This window comes from Festucalex cinctus, chromosome 7 (assembly GCF_051991245.1).
Source record: "Festucalex cinctus isolate MCC-2025b chromosome 7, RoL_Fcin_1.0, whole genome shotgun sequence".
NCBI classification, from domain to species: domain Eukaryota; kingdom Metazoa; phylum Chordata; class Actinopteri; order Syngnathiformes; family Syngnathidae; genus Festucalex; species Festucalex cinctus.
The window spans coordinates 17,005,647-17,024,786 of NC_135417.1; the positions used below are offsets into that span (position 1 = coordinate 17,005,647).

General features: G+C 37.1%; 1 protein-coding gene across 9 annotated transcripts in view; it reads right to left on the minus strand.

Moving 5' to 3' along the window:
* adgrb1a (adhesion G protein-coupled receptor B1a) overlaps positions 1-13,729 on the minus strand; it is a 126,604-nt gene extending 112,875 nt beyond the window's left edge. For all 9 annotated transcript variants that reach the window (XM_077526412.1, XM_077526416.1, XM_077526415.1 and 6 more), the window contains exon 1: positions 13,253-13,729. The gene's annotated coding sequence lies outside the window, so the exon portion shown is untranslated. The remainder of the gene's footprint in view (positions 1-13,252) is intronic.
* Between the last annotated feature and the right edge of the window lie 5,411 nt (positions 13,730-19,140).

The window sequence follows — 19,140 nt, forward strand, 5'->3', positions numbered from 1 at the left end:
ACAAATTAAAAATAAATAAATAAATAAATAAATAAATAAATGGAGGGGGGATTTCTCAAATAGCCATCAGCCATTCCAGTCTGTGAAGAGAAAGAGGACATTGCCAAGAAGATAAAATAAATATATTTCACTCTGCTACTACAGATAGTATGTGGCTGCATGTTTTGTGTCTGTGCGTGTGTGTTGGTGTGTGAGCGTGCATGGGGGTACGCGTGCGTGTGCGCTTGTGTGTGCGTTAGTGCGTGTATGTGCGTGTGATTTTTTTTTTTTTTTTTTTACAGAGATGAGTCATTTTTTATTTATATTCATATAATCTCAGGGTTTACCCTGCTTACTGCCCGAAGACAACTGGGATAGGCTCCAGCACCCCCACGACCCTAGTGAGGATAAGGCGGTTCAGAAAATAGATAGGTGGATCACACACATTTTATGTTTAAATGCAAAACGTGCTTGGTTTTAAAACACTGCTAATGCTAAAGTCAAGGTAAAATCCCATTGACATGCAAACAGTATTTAGCATCGACTTCCGGGAGTGATTTTCCTTCAAATAACGAACACTAACGCACACAAACACTGTAAAAACACACACAAACATGTAATATAACTATACTCAAAATATTCTTCCTAATTTGTGAAAAACTAGTATAATTATAGAGCTAAATCGCAACTTTGTTCTTCTACTCTCCCTTATCTCATTGTGCACACCTTCATGCTCGGCACCACACTGCGCCAAGAGGCCAACACGCATATTGAACAGCCACCATTGAATTATTTATTATTTTTATTAACTTCTATTTTTAAAAATACATTCTGATTTTACTTTGTTAGGATTCGGTTATTACGCCAGGTCTTTGAATTGAATGTCGTGAGATGGCTCATGATTGGGAGCCCATTTGTTTTGTTTTCTTTCCTTGTCATTTATTTTCTGTTGCAATGTGAATGGTCAAAATGTGTCCACACTTCGCAAAAGCTGAGGTTACAGACACGGCGCATTGAGGAGCCACATGGGAGCCAGAAGTGCCGACTCTTCTTAGGGCGCCGAGCCTAAAGAACCTCCTTCAAGGGCGAGGCTACAGACAAGCAGCACAGTGAGCACACAAACTGGAGCTTGGAAGAGACAAGGAAGCACAAGACAGCATTGCGATATAATGACAAACTGCACAGCGAAGGAAAATTTGGAAATATTTTAAATATTCAAAATTTCTAAATTAAAAATTCTTATTGGGCCGTGTACACAAACAAACAGCATTAGACAAATGTGTACTGTTCAAAAATGACCTCAGTTTTTCTGAGAAAAGAGAACCTTCTGTTATTGAACGTGTATCTTGCTCCTACAATAGTTTAACAACACACAAAAATATTAGACCTTTAAACAATAACAATGGTTTTGCTTGTTGCATGATCATTTCAAATAATACAATAGGAGTATCTCTAGTCACAAATTAACGTAGATTCCTAAACTAGATTTTGAATGATTGTGCATTGTGGTCCAACTTTAACAGTAAGCTACAGAAAAAAAACATTACACAGTAAAAATGACTCATTTGTATTGTGTTGACAAATTCATCCACAGTTGCAAAAAGGCTGACACCACCAGCGCTCAACATTTCCATCGACCATACTTGCAATTACTGCTAGAAGGATGAAATAAATGTTTCTTTTAAGATGGTAGTTGATCTTTCTCTCCGCAGTAGCTGTCTAGGTACTCAATTTAAATGCCTGTGGGGCGTGAGTGTGATTCCTCAACATTGAAGTGAAAAAACATGACATGCCTTTAAGACACAATTACCCAATGCCAGCCGCTATTACAGTGAATCCGCTACTATCACCCATGATCCTTCAGAGGAATGGATCAATGATACCCCCCACCCAAAATATAGCAAACACACACATCATAATCTACAAGTGTATCATTCACTAGATCATCAGTGTCCAAACTACGGCCCGGGGGCCATTTGCGGCCCGCCATACATTTTTTTGGTGGCCCGCGACAAATACTAAAAAGAATTTTTCAATGCTGTTTTTAAAAAAAAAAAAGAGAGAGAGAATGGATTAAACATTTCTAGCTACGCAAAGACACAAATTTGCAGCTAATAATTCAGTTGCAGAAATAAAAATAGTTTCATCCACTTGTTTTTTTAGTGTCAACGTCCAATTTGTGAAAACATCACATTAATTAATGGTTAATTATTAATGAAAAAAAAAATGAAAACATCACATTAATGGTTGTTAAGTGTGGTCAGTTGACGACCGATTGTTCTTGTGGTTCAGAATGTCAAGTTGGGATTCAGCTGCTGCTCAGTGGAGAGGCGTATCTATTATAGTGGCACACAGGGGTCACTATTTGCCTTGTGACTGTTAGCAGTTTTCAATAAGTAACTGTACATTATATCAACAATTTATAATTGTTTCATTATTTTTTACCATGTTTAAACTCATTCACTGCCATTGACGTAAAAAGACGTCAAATGATGCATTTTTTTTGCTGGTCTGGCAATGAACGTGTTAATAAGTAACTAAAAAAATAATAATTAAAGTGCCCTTGCAGCTTTCTATTTTTCTGTATGTGGCCCTCAGAGGAAAAAGTTTGGACACCCCTGCACTAGATCCATAAGCTAGAAACACTTTCTGTCTTGTTCCGAAAATAAGGGGCCCCTTCTCCTATCTACCTGGTGCATCACCTAAGGACAATTAACACACAGGTGGAGAAGAGTGTGTGGGTGATTTTCTTTCACAGACCCATGGCATGAAGACGGTGGTGAGGCCATTTCTTCTTGTCTATTTTTACCACAGCAGCCTAGCTCCATGCATGATTAGTATGCTGAAGCTTTTCTCATTTTAGTTTATTGTTTTAGTTTGATGACCACCGGTAGCCCCATTTATTTATTATTTCTTTGATAGTCAAGATTTTTTTTTGTCTTTTCTTGGGTTCAAGGGAAGAGCATCGACTATGACAACCTTTTATTTGGGTTGATCCAGTGCTAACCCCATTTTCCTGTTGGTCGCTGTGTCCTGTCCAGTTTGTTTGAACTTATTCTCGTTTGGGCAAAATAAAGCTTGTGGCATTTGACCTCATTCCTTTTTGTCTCTGGCGTCCTTTTATGTTACTATCTCTTATCGAGCCAAACAGCCCATAACACCAAGTACGTGTAATAATACCCAATCGACATTTTTAGCCGGCACAAATGACAAAATGCAGCAAAGCCACTCGCATACAGAGACACAAACAGACATGGCTGCAAAGTCTCACACACTTGTAGACATTAACCTCGTAAAGAAACAAAACCTTTGCTGTTTTGTTTTGACTTATTTTGCCAACATGTCGAACAGGCAGGGCACACCGAATGGACACACGTAAAAAGTCTTTCTGGAAGCCATGTTCTTATCTAAAGCTACCAGCTCACTGATGTTTGAACCAGGTTTTCTGAATTCTACCACGCTTTCAAGAGCTTGTTTTGTAACACATTCCAAACACTTCTCTTAATGTTAAATGTGTGTGAGTTATTTTGCAATAGGTGTTCTTGTTCTCAATCAGTTCCTCTCAATGAGGCACTGCTCGTATACGCTCGTATACGAAATACGTTAGGTAGCTAGCTTCCAGCTAGCTAACACAACACAACAAACCCAAGTGGAAAGCATTTGATTTCAACTTTTTTTTTTTTTTTTTGGCAACAGTCTATGATAAAATTATCAAGTGATCATGATGATATTGCTAAAACAAATTAAACAAATACAGAACTGTTTAATGGTGTTTAAAAATGTTAGTGTTTTGTGTTCAATTGCTCTAAAGTGTTTCAAACACTATTTTATCATAAGTCTTCTAATTAGTAGCCTATCCTTAAACTCTTGGTATCATTGTTCACGGAACCATGACTCAGGGTGACGCACAAGACTGTTAAAGCTTTCCCCACACATGTGAAGATTTTTGGTCATAAATATTCAACACATTATTACATAATAGCTAAACAAAATATTGTACTGCGTATGTAATGGTCAAAATTACACCTTTAAAAATCCAAGTGACAAGAACGTAGGTCAGAAACTGTATGCTGTCATTTCTGTTCATACAGTAATGGAGACAAATGCAGTGCTGTTCAAATATGAGCAATGGACAGTGGCAGAAAGTATCATAGCAAAAGGTTTCATCCTGACATATGGCATCGGCAGGGCATGATAGAAGAGATCCGGAAGACGGTAAAAGGCACAGACAGATGAACAGAAGTGGGTTTGAATGTTCCAGCTTAGAAGAGGAGAGGAGACGACATTTGAGAAATAATCACATGAGAGGACTGAGACAGCTGGTGAAAGTGAGGCCGAGTTGACCGAGTTGAACAGAACTGAGACGATAAGTAGAAAGTGGAGAAATGTAAAACAGTGTCAAACTGAGATAAGAGGCGAGAGATTATGCTGGGCAGAGTATGAAAGAGGGAGCAAGATTAAACTGCAAGGATAGGTTCAGATTTGAAGAGGCGCAAAGGCTAAAAGAAATTGGCAGGATGGTATAGGAAAATGAAATTACAATGTTGTCTTTTTCCACATGGTTTGTTATAAAACACATTTGCATAGATGTAACAGATTGTTATACCTCGTATGTCCTACATTCACAGGAAGGAAATCAAATTATGGGAAATTTGGTATGTGATATATGTTTTTTTTTTCTATTACAAAAGATATGTACAAACTAATAAGCACCACAATATGCTGCATTGAACCTTTTTTTTTTCCTGCTTCACTGCTTGTCGAATTAACTGTGCAGCATCATTTTATGCTTTCATAATTTAATTTGAACATCTCAATCATTAAAGATTAATTAAATTTAATACACCATAATTACATTTTTTGATAATACAGTGTCTCAATTATTAGCACCTCCTCAATTTTCAATGGCGTTCCGGTCCTATAATCAAATTCAACATTTAGAGTTTTTCATTTGAATGTTTTATATTCATGGCCTAATGTTTTGAATGCAAATATTTACTGAAATGTTGACATTTTGAGGTTGCCAAGAGTTACGCAATTAGGGTTTTGGAGCTGATCATCGGGCTAAAACTAAATAATAACCAATCACAATCTAATCAGAAGATGGACAAACCAAATGTATTTAAACAATGTTTTCTATTTACGGGGGATTCGGACAAATACTCAAAATTCGTCGATAATTGACACAGATCAAAATGCATTGGGAAAAAATAAAAACAATTGCACCCTACAATTTCTCCCCAAGAAGAGGGAGGGTCCCAACACGCCCACCCAAAAAAACAAAATTATTCTAAATACCGTCAAAAGAACATTGGGGGGGAAAAAAAAAAAAAAAATCCAACTGTATATGCTAATTTTAAAAAAATACACTCTAAAATATGCAGTTTAACTGTAGTGGGGAGGTCTGAAGGGGCATAAAACAAGTCAGCATCTGCTGTGACCACCATTTGCTGCACGTGGTGCAACACGTCTCCTTCGCAAGGAGTTGATCGGTTGACCCGTTCAACCGTGACCATCAGCACATGTTGCGACATGATAATACACGGCTCCATGTTGCAAGGATTGGCACAAAATTCAAACATATTTGGGATGTTCCCATACGACAGCGAGTTTCACTTCCTGTCGATATCCAGCAACAGCCATTGAAGAGGCGTGGACCACCATTCCACAGTACAAGCTGATCAGAGGAGATGGTCACAGCACGATTGGACCTCCCACCTCCACAATACACTAAAACTGCACATTTTAGCGTCGATCTTTACTGTACAATAAATGTGTTGCACCGAATGAGGCCAATGTTGATTAGACCAGAAAGTGTCTGGTTCATCCCCATTAACAACAGGAAAACTCCAAATTTTATGGTGGCCCAAGGCTCACTTGTGCGATAATCAGACTAGTGTCTAATCAGTATCTTGATATGCCACACATGATGGATGGATCATTTCGGCAAAAGAGAAGTGCTCACCGATACAATATTTAAGAGAATGGGGCATAGAAAAACTCTTTGATCTATGAGTTCAGCAAAAACAAAAGTGCTGCATTTTATATATTTGTCCAGGGTATAAATAGAAAAAGAAACTTGGATACGCTATCATACTCATTTTCTTGGATTGAAAAATGTTGATTCAGTATTTTGGACTGATGCTGGCCATGCCTGTTTTCATGAGGTGCTTCCACTCAGGCAGGCAGAAGTGTGACGGTGTTTCTTTTCGTCTCGCACTCGCACTAAAAATAGAAAAACATTCTGAGAAGCTTGCTGAAAGGCTGCCTGACATTAAAATGCGCACACAATTGTTTCTTTTGATAATCAGATATATTACATCTGCATAATTGTGTTTGATGTACAATGTTGACATTGGTGAAGGAGAAAGAATATTGGATTTTTTTCCCCCCCACAAATTATAACAATTTGCAGCTGTCCTAATAATATGATGTGACGCGCTATGGTTGAAATACAAATGCAACACTTTACACCCACTACAAAAATCCTCTTAAAGGAGACAGTTTTTGTTGTTGTAAATGAGCCAATGAGCCACCCATGTTCCCGCAAGCTGATTTGGGCCCCAATCTTTGAATTTGAAAGAATCATACAAATAATAGATCAATGAAAAACTCAGGTTAAAACTTCAGGGAATTATTTGTTAAAATTACAAGTCGGAAAAGTAAACATTAGTAACATAACAATAACATTTCAAATATTTTGAAATTTTAGAAAACTTTATTTATTGTAAACAATAAACAAACTTTAGACAATAAATAAACTTTTTTGCTAGAATTTGAAAACAAACGTGTACATTGCCTAGGATTAAAAAAAAAAGCCAATAGTTTAGAAATCTTACAAGATGTTCAATAAACATATGCTTAAAAATATTTAACAAAGAATTGGAATTTGGAATTTTTGAAATTTTGAATGTCTGGTCCAAAACTCGGAATCAGCCTCCTTCACTAGTAATAATCAGTATCAGTATCGGTATCGGTGCTGGGGGAGGGGGACACCTTGTTCTAGCTTTAATTTCCTTATGTCTGTTTAAATTCAGAAATCTCAAAGAGTTTAAGATGACTGAAGAAAAGCCTTGCATGGTGTCTCAACTCTAAACCATTTCCACACTTAGCAAATGTGTTGTTTTTCTCAGCTGTTCTCCCTTTTCCAACACTTCCAATTGTCTCTGCAATGAAATTAGGCAATAGGCTATTCAAGAACAAATACTATAATTTGAACCTTGAATGTGTGCGTACTTATATGAAATTGTTTAGTAATGTGTTTTAAAGCAGTAAGTGTGGAAAAAAACTTGTTTCACCACTAGGGGTGGGACAAAAAACCGATTCGACCGAACCATCGGTCGTTAAGGGGAGCTAAACGGCCGTATCGGTAGCAGACTTGTCAACCGATACAAAATCCGCCGGGAATCCTTAGATACATTGCTTGTAAAGCTGTGGACCGGATATCGCGTGGCTGTGAATCGGTTGCGAGTGAGGCAAACAGTAGTGATTCCGTGGTCATCATCGTGTCTCAGATTAAAAAAAACAAAAAAGATATCATACATTAACCAAAAATGAATGTGATGGCAAAGAAAAACAAAAATTGTTAAAAACAAAAATTGTTGATAAAAAGGTTAGGGCACTTTTGTAAATATTTTTGGATATATTAAGTTGTTAAAATGTGTTTGATAGATTTATTGCTCCATAAGGTGGCTTCATTCTTTTGGCTGGACGGTAGGTTTATTTCATGTTTCTGAAATACTTCACAATGTGCACATATTCTGTTTAATTGTGTTGGTGTCTATCTAAAGGTTAAATATTTATATTTCAAATTGAATTATCAGCCTTTTAATTTCCTGATCCTTATTTTTAATTTAAAAAAACAAAACAAAAAACAATTATAACTGTCAATAACAACTAATAAATATTTAAACTGATACATTTTTCAGTCATATCGCCCAGCCCTTTGTTGTGGTCCATTTAAATAATTGATTCAATACATAAAAATGGCGGCACGGTAGTCGAGTGGTGAGCACGTCCGCTTCCCAGTTCTGAGGTCTCCGGTTCGAGTCCAGGCTCGGACCTTCCTGGGTGGAGTTTGCATGTTCTTCCCGTGCCCGCGTGGGTCTTCTCCGGGTACTCCGGTCTCCTCCCACATTCCAAAGACATGCATGGCAGGTTAATTGGGCGCTCCGAATTGTCCCTAGGTGTGCGTGTGAGTGTGGATGGTTGTTCGTCTCTGTGTGCCCTGCGATTGGTTGGCAACCGGTCCAGGGTGTCCCCCGCCTACTGCCCAGAGCCAGCTGAGATAGGCGCCAGCAGCCCCCGCGACCCTTGTGAGGAATAAGCGGTCAAGAAAATGGATGGATGGATATATAAAAATATAGAAGACATTGTTGTTGTTCTTTTTTAACACATTTGTAGATACTGTAAAAATTTGTGGTGTTTTAAGATTAATGTTTACAAGCAACAAATGTCACTATAAGTTTTGAAAATTGAAATTAATCGTATCGAATCGAAAATTGTATCGTTCCCAAACTTAATCGAACCGTATCGAACCGTTCTGTTCTGAAAGATAATCGTTTTTCAATCGAATCGCAACTTGTGTATCGAGATACATATCGAATCGGCCTCATGTCAGAGATTCCCACCCCTATTCACCACCCACTCATCTAATCACCAATGGGGGTAAAGAACCTTCATCCACTCAGCCCCCACCTTTGAAACACTCTAAGGACTCGAACACTTAGCACATTCAAATCATTCCTCAGAACACATCCCCTGAAAGAAGCATATCCTACAGAAGTGGTTTGGTTTTAACTTTTTTTTTTTTTTTTTTATCTAATCTTGCATTGATTCTTGTCTTTAGATGTTTACTTTGCTGTATTTTATTTCTCATGTTTTATTAGAAAACAATACTTTGCTGTATTATATTGCAGTTTATATTTCTTCATTTTTTCTTCATTTATTATTATTATTATTATTATTATTATTATTATTATTAAACCTTATTTGACCATACATATTATTAGGTTGCTCCAGCTGTGGTGAAGATAGTCAATAATGTCAAGGCAAATTATCAAATTGTTTCTTTTTCAAATTACAATAATTACAACTTAATACAATATAATTATTAGGGGTGTGAATTGCCTTGTACCTGACAATTCGATCCGTATCACGATTCATAGGTCACGATTCGATTCAATACCGATTAATCCCGATATGAATTTACAAGTCGATTGTTGCGATTTTTTTTTTTTACTCAATTTAGAAGATACCTTTCAGTAAACTTGTACATGTACCCTGTAAGATTTGTATGAAATTGTATTATTTATTGATCTGAAACTTCAGTTTTATAACTGTGAGCCACTGTATGTAACAAACAGGAATTGAAATAAAATATTCAGGCTTAATGTTCCATTAATATAACATTCTTCCATGCTTAAAGTGTGAAAGTTAGACATTTTGTTGAATATATTTCCATCAAAAATGGATGTTAAAAAAATCGATTCGGCTGCCTATTGAATCGATTCGAGAATTGTGTGCTGTAGTTTCGCGATATATTGCCGAATCATTTTTTTTTTAACACCCCTAATAATTATGTAGAGGCACACGAGTTGCAATACACTTTTATCATTTTTATTATTATTATTATTATTATTATTATTATTATTATTATTATTATTATTATTATATCCACAGCAAAGAATGAAAGAATCTGAGTACAGACATTGACACAGTGATTTGTAGGAATGTAACGATATCCAAACATCACGATACGGTAATATCACGATATGAAGGTCACGATACGATAATTATCACGATATTGTAGGGCCGTTGGCGATATTTAAAACAAGATCACAATATTGTAAAAAAAAAAGAGAGCTCATACTAAAAAAAGCACAATATTGTGCTTTCGTACATAACAGCAATGCATATAAACCACCTACAATCTCTAATAACAATATTAAGGCACTTACTTGGTTATGCAAGCACACATTGATCGCTTCACAAGCAAATTAGGTTCCCCTTTATCTGACAATTAACATAGATTTTAAACATAGAAGGCCAAAACATCCCTAATGAAAACTGAATTGTACTGATAAATTAGCCACTAGAGGGTGCTAGAACTGCACAAATGGAAATCAACCTGACTTTTTTAACAGATGTGTTCCTTTTAAATATTGTGAACATGACGACGATGATATTGTGGCAGTTTTAATATCACGATATCACGATATTGCCCTTATCGTGACATCCCTAGTGATTTGCTCAAGAGCAGTCTTGACTTCTCTACATGTTGTATTATGTGGCTGGAAGATGTTCCAACTAATTTGAAGTTGCTTGACATGCCAATGAACTAACCCCCCCCCCCCCCAAAACACCAACCCCAACCGCCTGCCCCCCACCCCCAGAATAGACCGCCTGGAGCAACATGGCTCAGTAGCAGAGTGGTGTTCTCCCAACTGGGATGTTGTGGGTTCGATCCTTAGCCCTTGTGACCAGGGTTGAGGAATCCAGGTCCAGAAAGTAAAAAAACAAAACAAAAAAAAACATGCCACAGATTGGCCTTAGTAACAGGTGCTTCCCCATTTGACAGGTAAACAACCTCATCTCCATTTGTTGAGGAGAAGCACCAGTGGCTAAAGCCAAACTGTTTCAGGATTTTTACTTTCTGGACCCGGATTCCGCAACTCTGCTTGTGCCCATGTCGAAGTGTCCTTGAGCAAGACACTGAATGCTGTTTTGTTTTTCGTGATGCAATGCGGGAATAGAATCCACGTGAACGTAAACGTGAACTAACTCCACCAAGTATTTGGCTGTTTGTTCACTTTAATGCAACGAGCAAGTTGCATTCCAAAATATCGATTCATTCCACAATATGGACCAATAATATATCTTTGACTATCATGTGAGGAGAACCAACCATGCTTCACTTATGATGTATCCAGTTTTTACAATACACAAAAATGGCAAATAGCAAAACTGCAACACAGAGGTCAGTCTTGTGAATGTTATATACTGTACATGTAAATCACTCTTTTTGCTTCTCATGTGGGCCAGGAGTCATTCCGTCCCACTTTCAAGCTTTTCATGTAGTCGCTTATTCTGTTCGCCTGTGGCTTTGAAGGTGAATATTTACCTCAACTGGAATGTTTGAGAAGCCATTCGGAACACTCATGCTTTACCTTTAAAATGTTTTGGGTTACTGAGGTGTTGTCAGCATTATATCTTTGCTGACGGTATATATTTCAAAGCTTAGTGGGTGTCATACATACAGTAAAGTCAAATCTGTCCTCAGCGAGAGCAATAGCACAGTCTGTCTGTTGTATTTATTTACAGTCTTTTTTTTTATCCAATGCCTTCAATCCATCTTCTGTCATCCTGCTCACTCTCCTCATCACGCATCTATTCATCTCTCCTCTTCAATGACTCCCGTTGTACAACCCCTCACCCCCCACCCCCGCCTCACTGTGTCCTCTCCTGATGTCACAAATTCAGATACGAGGTTTCCTGATAGCACACAGCAGCCCCGTTTTGGGGGGAGTGATCGTAGAATGAGAAGATGAAGAGTAGGTAGGCGGCTTGGCTGTACTCGTATTGGAACGGCAACAGGAGGACACACAATGGAGAAAACAAAAAATGGGGACATCGAGGTTAAAAAATCATGCATGAATGCTTTCGCAAAGGCCCGTGTCGTGTTGCTGGCTTGTGTAATTCTTGTGACTACAAGCCAACTATGCCAGTCACAGAATGGTCATGTCTTTTTGTGCGTATTAATTGTTGTTTTTATGTGGCCAGACGACTTAGCATGCAATAACCCGCTCCTTCAAAAAGGGGGGAACTATTCCAATATAGATTTAAATTCCAGTATTGATTGCTAAAGCCATAAAAAAAATATCACAATTCCCAATAATTTTCTATTTAAATGACAGCTATTTTAATTTTATGTCAACAGCTCTGCTAAATAATAGGTATGAAATAAATCTTGCGTCTAGCATCAGTTTCAAACTGCCAAAACATTTTCACCTATATATGGAGCTTATCAAAAATAAAATAAAAAAAATATACCATCCAATATTGAGCAATGCTTTCACCATGTCTGACGCATTTGATAACAAGTGCGGTTTGGATTATTTAGAATTTCTTTTTCTCACTATATATATATATATATATATATATATATATATATATATATATATATATATATATATATATATATAATTATTATTTATTATTATTATTATTATTATTACACCAGCACAGATTTAAGCTTGTTTTCATCCGTTCAAGATCATCTGTTTTCATTTGTGCAGTTTGTCCAAATACATATTGACAAATGTTTATAGCTTTCGCTTGCAAAAAGGCAACGTTATAATTCACGTAATCTGCTCAGCATATTCCATAAAATAACCATTGTCAAAGTATGAGATTGTTTTATAAGAATAACGTGAAATATATGACAAGAACTGCTTGATTTTGGTTGCTTGTACATTTACAAAACAGAATAAAGTTTTAAAAACTGACAATTTTTAAAGCATTATATAGGTTTGCAGGTTTATATGAGTATGAAAAGCAGTCCTAATGGGCACAATTTCAACATGTCTCGCTTTTGTTCTGTCACTTAAACATGGATGAAATATGCATGCACATAATTGAGTTTCAACACAAGGCAAATGGAGGTCATGTGTTAGGAAACACCACAATGTGTTTGTTTTTGTTTTTATGTCCAGGTGACTTCTACTACTTAGTGTATATCCTTTGTCTTTATACCCAAGAACACTAAAGTATTTATTTATGTATTTTAGCAAATATTGTCATAGTTATTAGCGCATCTTTGCATGAAATTATCATGCATTTCCCCCCTGAAAGTTCTTGACTATACTTTGCCTGATAACCTCAAATTAAGTCAATACCAAATGGCCATTATGTTGCAACATCGCGGATGAATAAAATATGCCAATTAATGGGGAAATCGCTGGAGAGAAGCGGGCATCTTTATCTCGGACCGCAGACGGCGAATGCCCACAGCGGCACCAGCGGCGCATTCTGTTTCAGTGTGCGGGGCTGTCAAAAGCCAAACTCTCACTGCGAGTCGACAACTGTGTCAATCTACCTGGCAATCATTCTGTCATTAATCAATATTGTCCGAAGCCACCCACCTTAAAAATAAAATAAAATCGAGACACATTCACCGACTCAAATGTCCAAATAAAACCACACGACTATAGTGAACTTGCATGTCAACGGGCAAATAAAAAGGTGTACATTTAATTTTAAAATTAAAATTTACCTTGAAGCAAGTCACTTCTCCCTTTGATGCATATTGTCACTGGATACCAATCCCAAAAGCACAGGGGGAAAAAAAAAGTGTGCCAATAAGTCCTTCGATTGGTCTACAAAATTCACTAGTGTTTAAATTGTTGCTATTGAGATTCCTAACCCCCAATGAGTTGGGAATATCCTTTGATTCCGTTTGCTCTCTGTGCGTAAAAATGAAAATAACGTCTATTCGTATTGTTCTGTTCCTCAATCAAACATCCATCTTCTTTAATTTACAGAGAAACAACCCGCCCGCAGTACTTCCTCAGAGTTTTCCCCACATTTCAACTGTGTCCAATCTCGCCTGTTGACAGTTTTGACAATGTTCCAGGTGAATGTGTGGCTTTGACGGAGGAGCGAATGAGAGGCGGGCTTGTGCGCATCCCCGGACCCGCCGCCGAACCCTCGCAGCTCTGCTTTTTCTCTGTCTGTCTCTCTGCTTGCAGCAACAGCCGCATTCCTTGTTTGGAAAGCCCGTCCACGGCGCCGTCAAAGGAGTTGAATTACAGCAAAATGACTTCCAGTGCATTCTTTCAAAATAAAAAATCTTTAATTATTCCCCGGGGAAAGCTTTTACTTTGAAGCCAAAAAGGCTAATTTCCTGTCAAATTCGCGCTTTCCTGCGTTCAAAGCTGATGGGTGCTTGCGAGGGTGGGTGGGTCGACCTTGCATTAGAAAACTCAACCAGCAGCCCCATCTTCTGGAGTCAAAGAGCATCAATTATAATACACTTATGTATTCAAAAGCTAAAATGTATTGTTTAATAATTGATTCATAATACTTTTCTGGTAAGTGTTCCTGATTACAAAATCAATCAAATAATAATAATAATAATAATAATAATAATAATCACGTTTTCTGTGAGTATTCTTGCAGGGCTCTGCATTTGATTTGTATTCCGTATTACATTTACAGTGGATGACTGTCTGTGTCACTCTGATCATATACTGTACGTGTTTCTAGTACTGTTGAATTTGTGCAGACAGAAAAGTGACTGAACGAATGTGACAGCCGTGTCCTAGTAGTTTGTAATCCGGCTAAAATGCTGGCTCGATTTGTCAACTGGAATAGATCGGTGTGCTCATTTGAGCAGTTGTGATTTAGGCATTTTTTCCCCAACATATTTTGCCCGCTAAAGTTGAAGCGCACACCTGTTATGTGTTAATTTTTTCGGCATTTAATGTTATGAGGACGTCTTCAAAAATTTATATCCACTGCACACGCTCATCCTGCTTTTTCTAATCAATTAATTATTTGCATAAGTTAAAATGGGAAAAAAATGACCTACGGCATATGTAAACATTTATTAAATGCTTTACTTTAATGCATGTAGTTAAACATAACTGCATGCATTAGCAATTATTGCTTAAACTCCAACAGCTACCTTTAATGTAACAATAAAAAAAATAAAAATAAAAAGTTAATCTGCGGTCAAAATTAATAGTGTGATTAATCTGTGGTAATACAATGATTATTGCAATATTTATTTGTGATTAATTAATTAGTTAACTCTATAACTTTGACACCACTAAAAAATATATGTATATATATTTAAAAAAAAATCCAACTCGTACTTTTCACATTGACATGAAAAATTAAGATACATGATACATTGCGGTTAAAAATAAATCTGAATTGACCTACAGTATGAACATAACCTATATGTATTTGTAATTGCTTTTCCTTTGCTTTACTCTGCTGTATGCAGGACTTGCAAATGCGAATCTGTTCTCAATGATCTTACCTGGATAAACTGAGGTTAAAAAAGAAAAAGAAAAAAAAGATAATACCTTGAGAGCACCAACAGACGCAACAGCAGGCGGCCACCGTAAGGACTGTGAGAAAACACAGACAGAATTTGATTCTGCAGGAATTTGAAAAGAAAATTAGTTGATCATTCTTCTTAGTATTATTATTATTAGTCATAGTAGTAGCAGCAGCAGCAGCAGTATTTTATATCCAATATGTCTTATGTAGAGTACTGTTACAGCTGGAGTTTATTTTTATTTTTTTAACTCATTCACTGCCATTGACGGATATACACGTCAATGGGAACGGAATTGACTTAACTCATTCACTGCCATTGACGGATATACACATCAATGGCAGTGAATGAGTTAAGGGTTCGAGAAACAAAGTTGAGTTGTTCACATTATTTCCCCTGTCACATGTGTGACTCTGTCGATGTTGATAGATCTATGGAGCTTTGTGTCTTTTCTTTTCAATAAAAGACTAGAAAATATTTATATTAGAAGGGGGTCCACTGGGACTTCCGGTTTGGAGATGTGTTCACCTCGACCTCCCACTGCATAAATGTTAAATTCATTCTCACCTAGTTCTAACAGGATGAAACAGCTGAAAATCCTGATTATTTCTACCACCTCTGTTGGCAATCTGATGCTTGGAGCCATCTTAATGACCAGGAACAGACAGCTAGCCGCTAAGCTAACATGACCTAGAGGAACCACTGGAGCAACACCAAGCTCGTAGGCCTACCTGAGGGTATTGGGGGACCTCAGCTGGCTAAATATTTCTCACAGCCGTTAAGAAAGGAAATACTCCAATCTGCTCTGGTGCTGGACTGTGCTTACCGTAGCTAACCCAATTTCCAAACAAGCCATCGGGGACAGACCTCGGCTGTTCCTGGTCTGCTTCCACCACTTTCAGAACAAGGAGCTACAGGACAGAAAAGAGACCTGCTCAACTATCAGGCATTCAGAGTCGACAATGATTAGAAGTAATTAGCCAAAAAGAAAACCTACAAAAAAAAATGACGGCGACAATTTATGAGAAAGGCTGGCTGTTGTTTCCAGCTGGGCTTTTCATTATCATCTGAAGGTACCCGCATTTTGTTTGAGTCGATGAGGCAAATAAGAATAGATATTTTCTACATGTCTGATAAATATATTCCTATTGCGTGTGATTGATGTGCAAGACACCGTTAAGGCTGCTGTAATGCTCCATAATGTGCTGGTGGTTAGCAAGACAAAATGGTATAATTCCCCCACTCCCACAATGAAAGACACTTCACACCCAAAATTGCAAATCCAAATGGGACCACTATACTTTCTCTGGCAAGTGTAAGTGGTTGTGCATATGAAATTAAGATGTATCATTAAATTCTTCATCCACTCCACAATCATGCGTAATGAGTTTAAAAAGAATAGCCAGAGATAGCATTTGTTGAGCTGCAGATTCATTGACAGTCATAAAAATAAAACCAAGATAAAACAAAAAAAAAAAAAAAAAAGATCTTGTTTCTATTTTCTGTTATATAAATAATGGAAATGTTTTTTTTGTTTTTTGTTTTTATCAATAAATGAACATTTGAATCTCTCTAACTTATTGCCTTGCTGCTCATTCTTGTAATAATTGTCATAATTGTCATCTAACATAAATCTGTGCTGAATGCATAAAATATACATGCTTTACTCAGAATGAAGTCCTAATAACTCACTGAAACCTAAAATATCTTTCATAGAACTACCATTTTTTATGTTCTCGAACTTCTTGTTGTTAATGCATAAAGGAGACTGGTGATTTGTCGATTTCAAGCTGTTCTCGCCATTGTGAAGTGGAAAAGTTGAGCAGCAACTAATTAGAGTTCAACTCCTAATTTGGATGTGTTGATTCTACCACCTCAGGGCCCGCTCCCAACTGACTTTAGGTGAGAATAGGGTTACACCCTTTTATGCAGAGCACATAAAAAAAATTCTCCACCTCCATAGCTGGAGGGAACTCACACCAACACACTCCACCCTCTTCTCCCTGTGAGGCAGTAAAGGAGAGGGGGAAAAAAGTAGATATATTGGGTTATATCAGCTAGTAAAAAATAAATAAATAAATAATAATAATAATAATACAAATGTTTTTATTTTAAGTTATTATACTGAAATAGACTTACACTCTGCTTGTTGTACATGTTTTGTGTTGCTTACAAGCAGGGCCGGCGCTAGCCATTTTGGTGCCCTAAGCATAAATGTTTTGTGGTGCCCCCCCACCCCGACACTCCGTCCGCACACCCCATCACCCCTCCCCTGGTAGAAATGAACAATATCTGAGTATTTGTCAGTTTTGCTTTATTAAACAAAATAACTTGTAAGTAGGGCTGGGTTTGAAATATCGATATATCGCTATCATATCGATACACCTTTTCATATCCCAATATCGATACATAAAACCATGTAGGCCTATCAATATATCGACCCCCCCATTTTTGTCAATTTATTTACACAGCTTGTGCTGTGGTTGTAATTTATTTAAATTATTATTTATTGTTTTTATCAGGCCATGTTAAATGAAACAGATTAATGTAACTGCAATGGATTCAATTCCTAATGTAAATTTTCATATTCTTACTAATGCATTAAATTAGAGCAAGAAGTTTCTACTCTTTGCAGCATTGGTACTTTTGACTGTCTAAAATATGTGCTGCATGAATTCCTCAACTGAATCGAAAATCGTTGTGAATCATGAATTGAATCAGGCCCTTGTGAATCGAATTAAATCGATTCTGGAAATCTGAATCGATACCCAGCCCTACTTCTAAGTGTCAATATTGAAGTTTTAAAAATGTTCACAAAAATAAATGATAAATAATAAGTCTTTATAAAACTAACAATGACATCAAATACTCAAATAAATAAAGCTAAATGAATTAAAATAAAACTCAATGCCACTACTATTAACAATTTAACATCTAGAAATAAACAAAGTGCAAGCAAGTTAGTAGAGGCCCCACAGAGGCATATGTCTACATTTCTGGGCTGCAAAATCGGCTATCAGGTCATCATATGACAGCTTTTGTGCAATTTCCGCATTCATGTTAGGGTATGAAATGCTCCTTGAACATATTGAAGCATTGATCCTGTATTCAGAAATACAAGACAATATTCAGGGATTCTGCAATGAAATATGGTTTTGAACCAACCATGGTACAAACATTTTCTAAATTGATTAGGATTATGGTATTGTGCAGGCCTATATTTAGAAAATTTTAATAATCTACCTTTTTAGAGAAGGACTGATAGGGCACTATGTAAAAATTCTGGACATAAAGTTAAAACTATGAATATGAAATGAGGAAATCTACTTAGCCTTAACATGATTATTATTATTATTTTCAAATTACACTTTTACCAGTACATGCCGCTCTTGGCCGTTCCATATGAAACAATATTGTCTCGTCACATTCCATTTAACATACCGTATAATGAACGTGTTGGTCACAACCATTCCACTGCGGCGGTTTGGAGTGTTTTTTTTGTTTTTTTTTTGCTAACTGTGGTCATGTAAACGTAGCTGCTACAAAATAAACAAATTATCATTGTCATACCTGCAAGTGACGCGCGAGCATCATCTCATTGTTTTTTCTTTTCCGCCCCCAATTCTTGATGCCTTTTTGACGACATGTCCAGATATCCAAGAATAAACTTCTGCCAAATTTGCGATTGAAGCATAAAGTATACCCCGCCCCCCTCCCCCTTTCCCTTTCCCTAGTAGTTTGTTTCGTTGGAGCAAAAGTGCACCCCGCAACCCTTTCCCTAATAGGAACAAACTACTAGGGGAGGGGGGGCACCAACGTAGACCAGCGATACCGCTCGTCGAGTAAATAATGCTACGTTATTTTTTGTATTTATTAACATGCTTTACAAGCTTTTATTTTAAATATTAGACACTGATATTATAATTACTAATATGATTATTTTTACGGGCTTGATTTGTTTTTTGGTGCCCCCTTAGGCAGTTGGTGCCCTACGCGCAGTACGTGGTAAGCGTACTGTATGCGGAGCGCCGTGTCTGCTTACAAGGCTGCACTGGCCTAGCAACGGGCTTAGCAGGCAAATGCCTGCTGGGCGG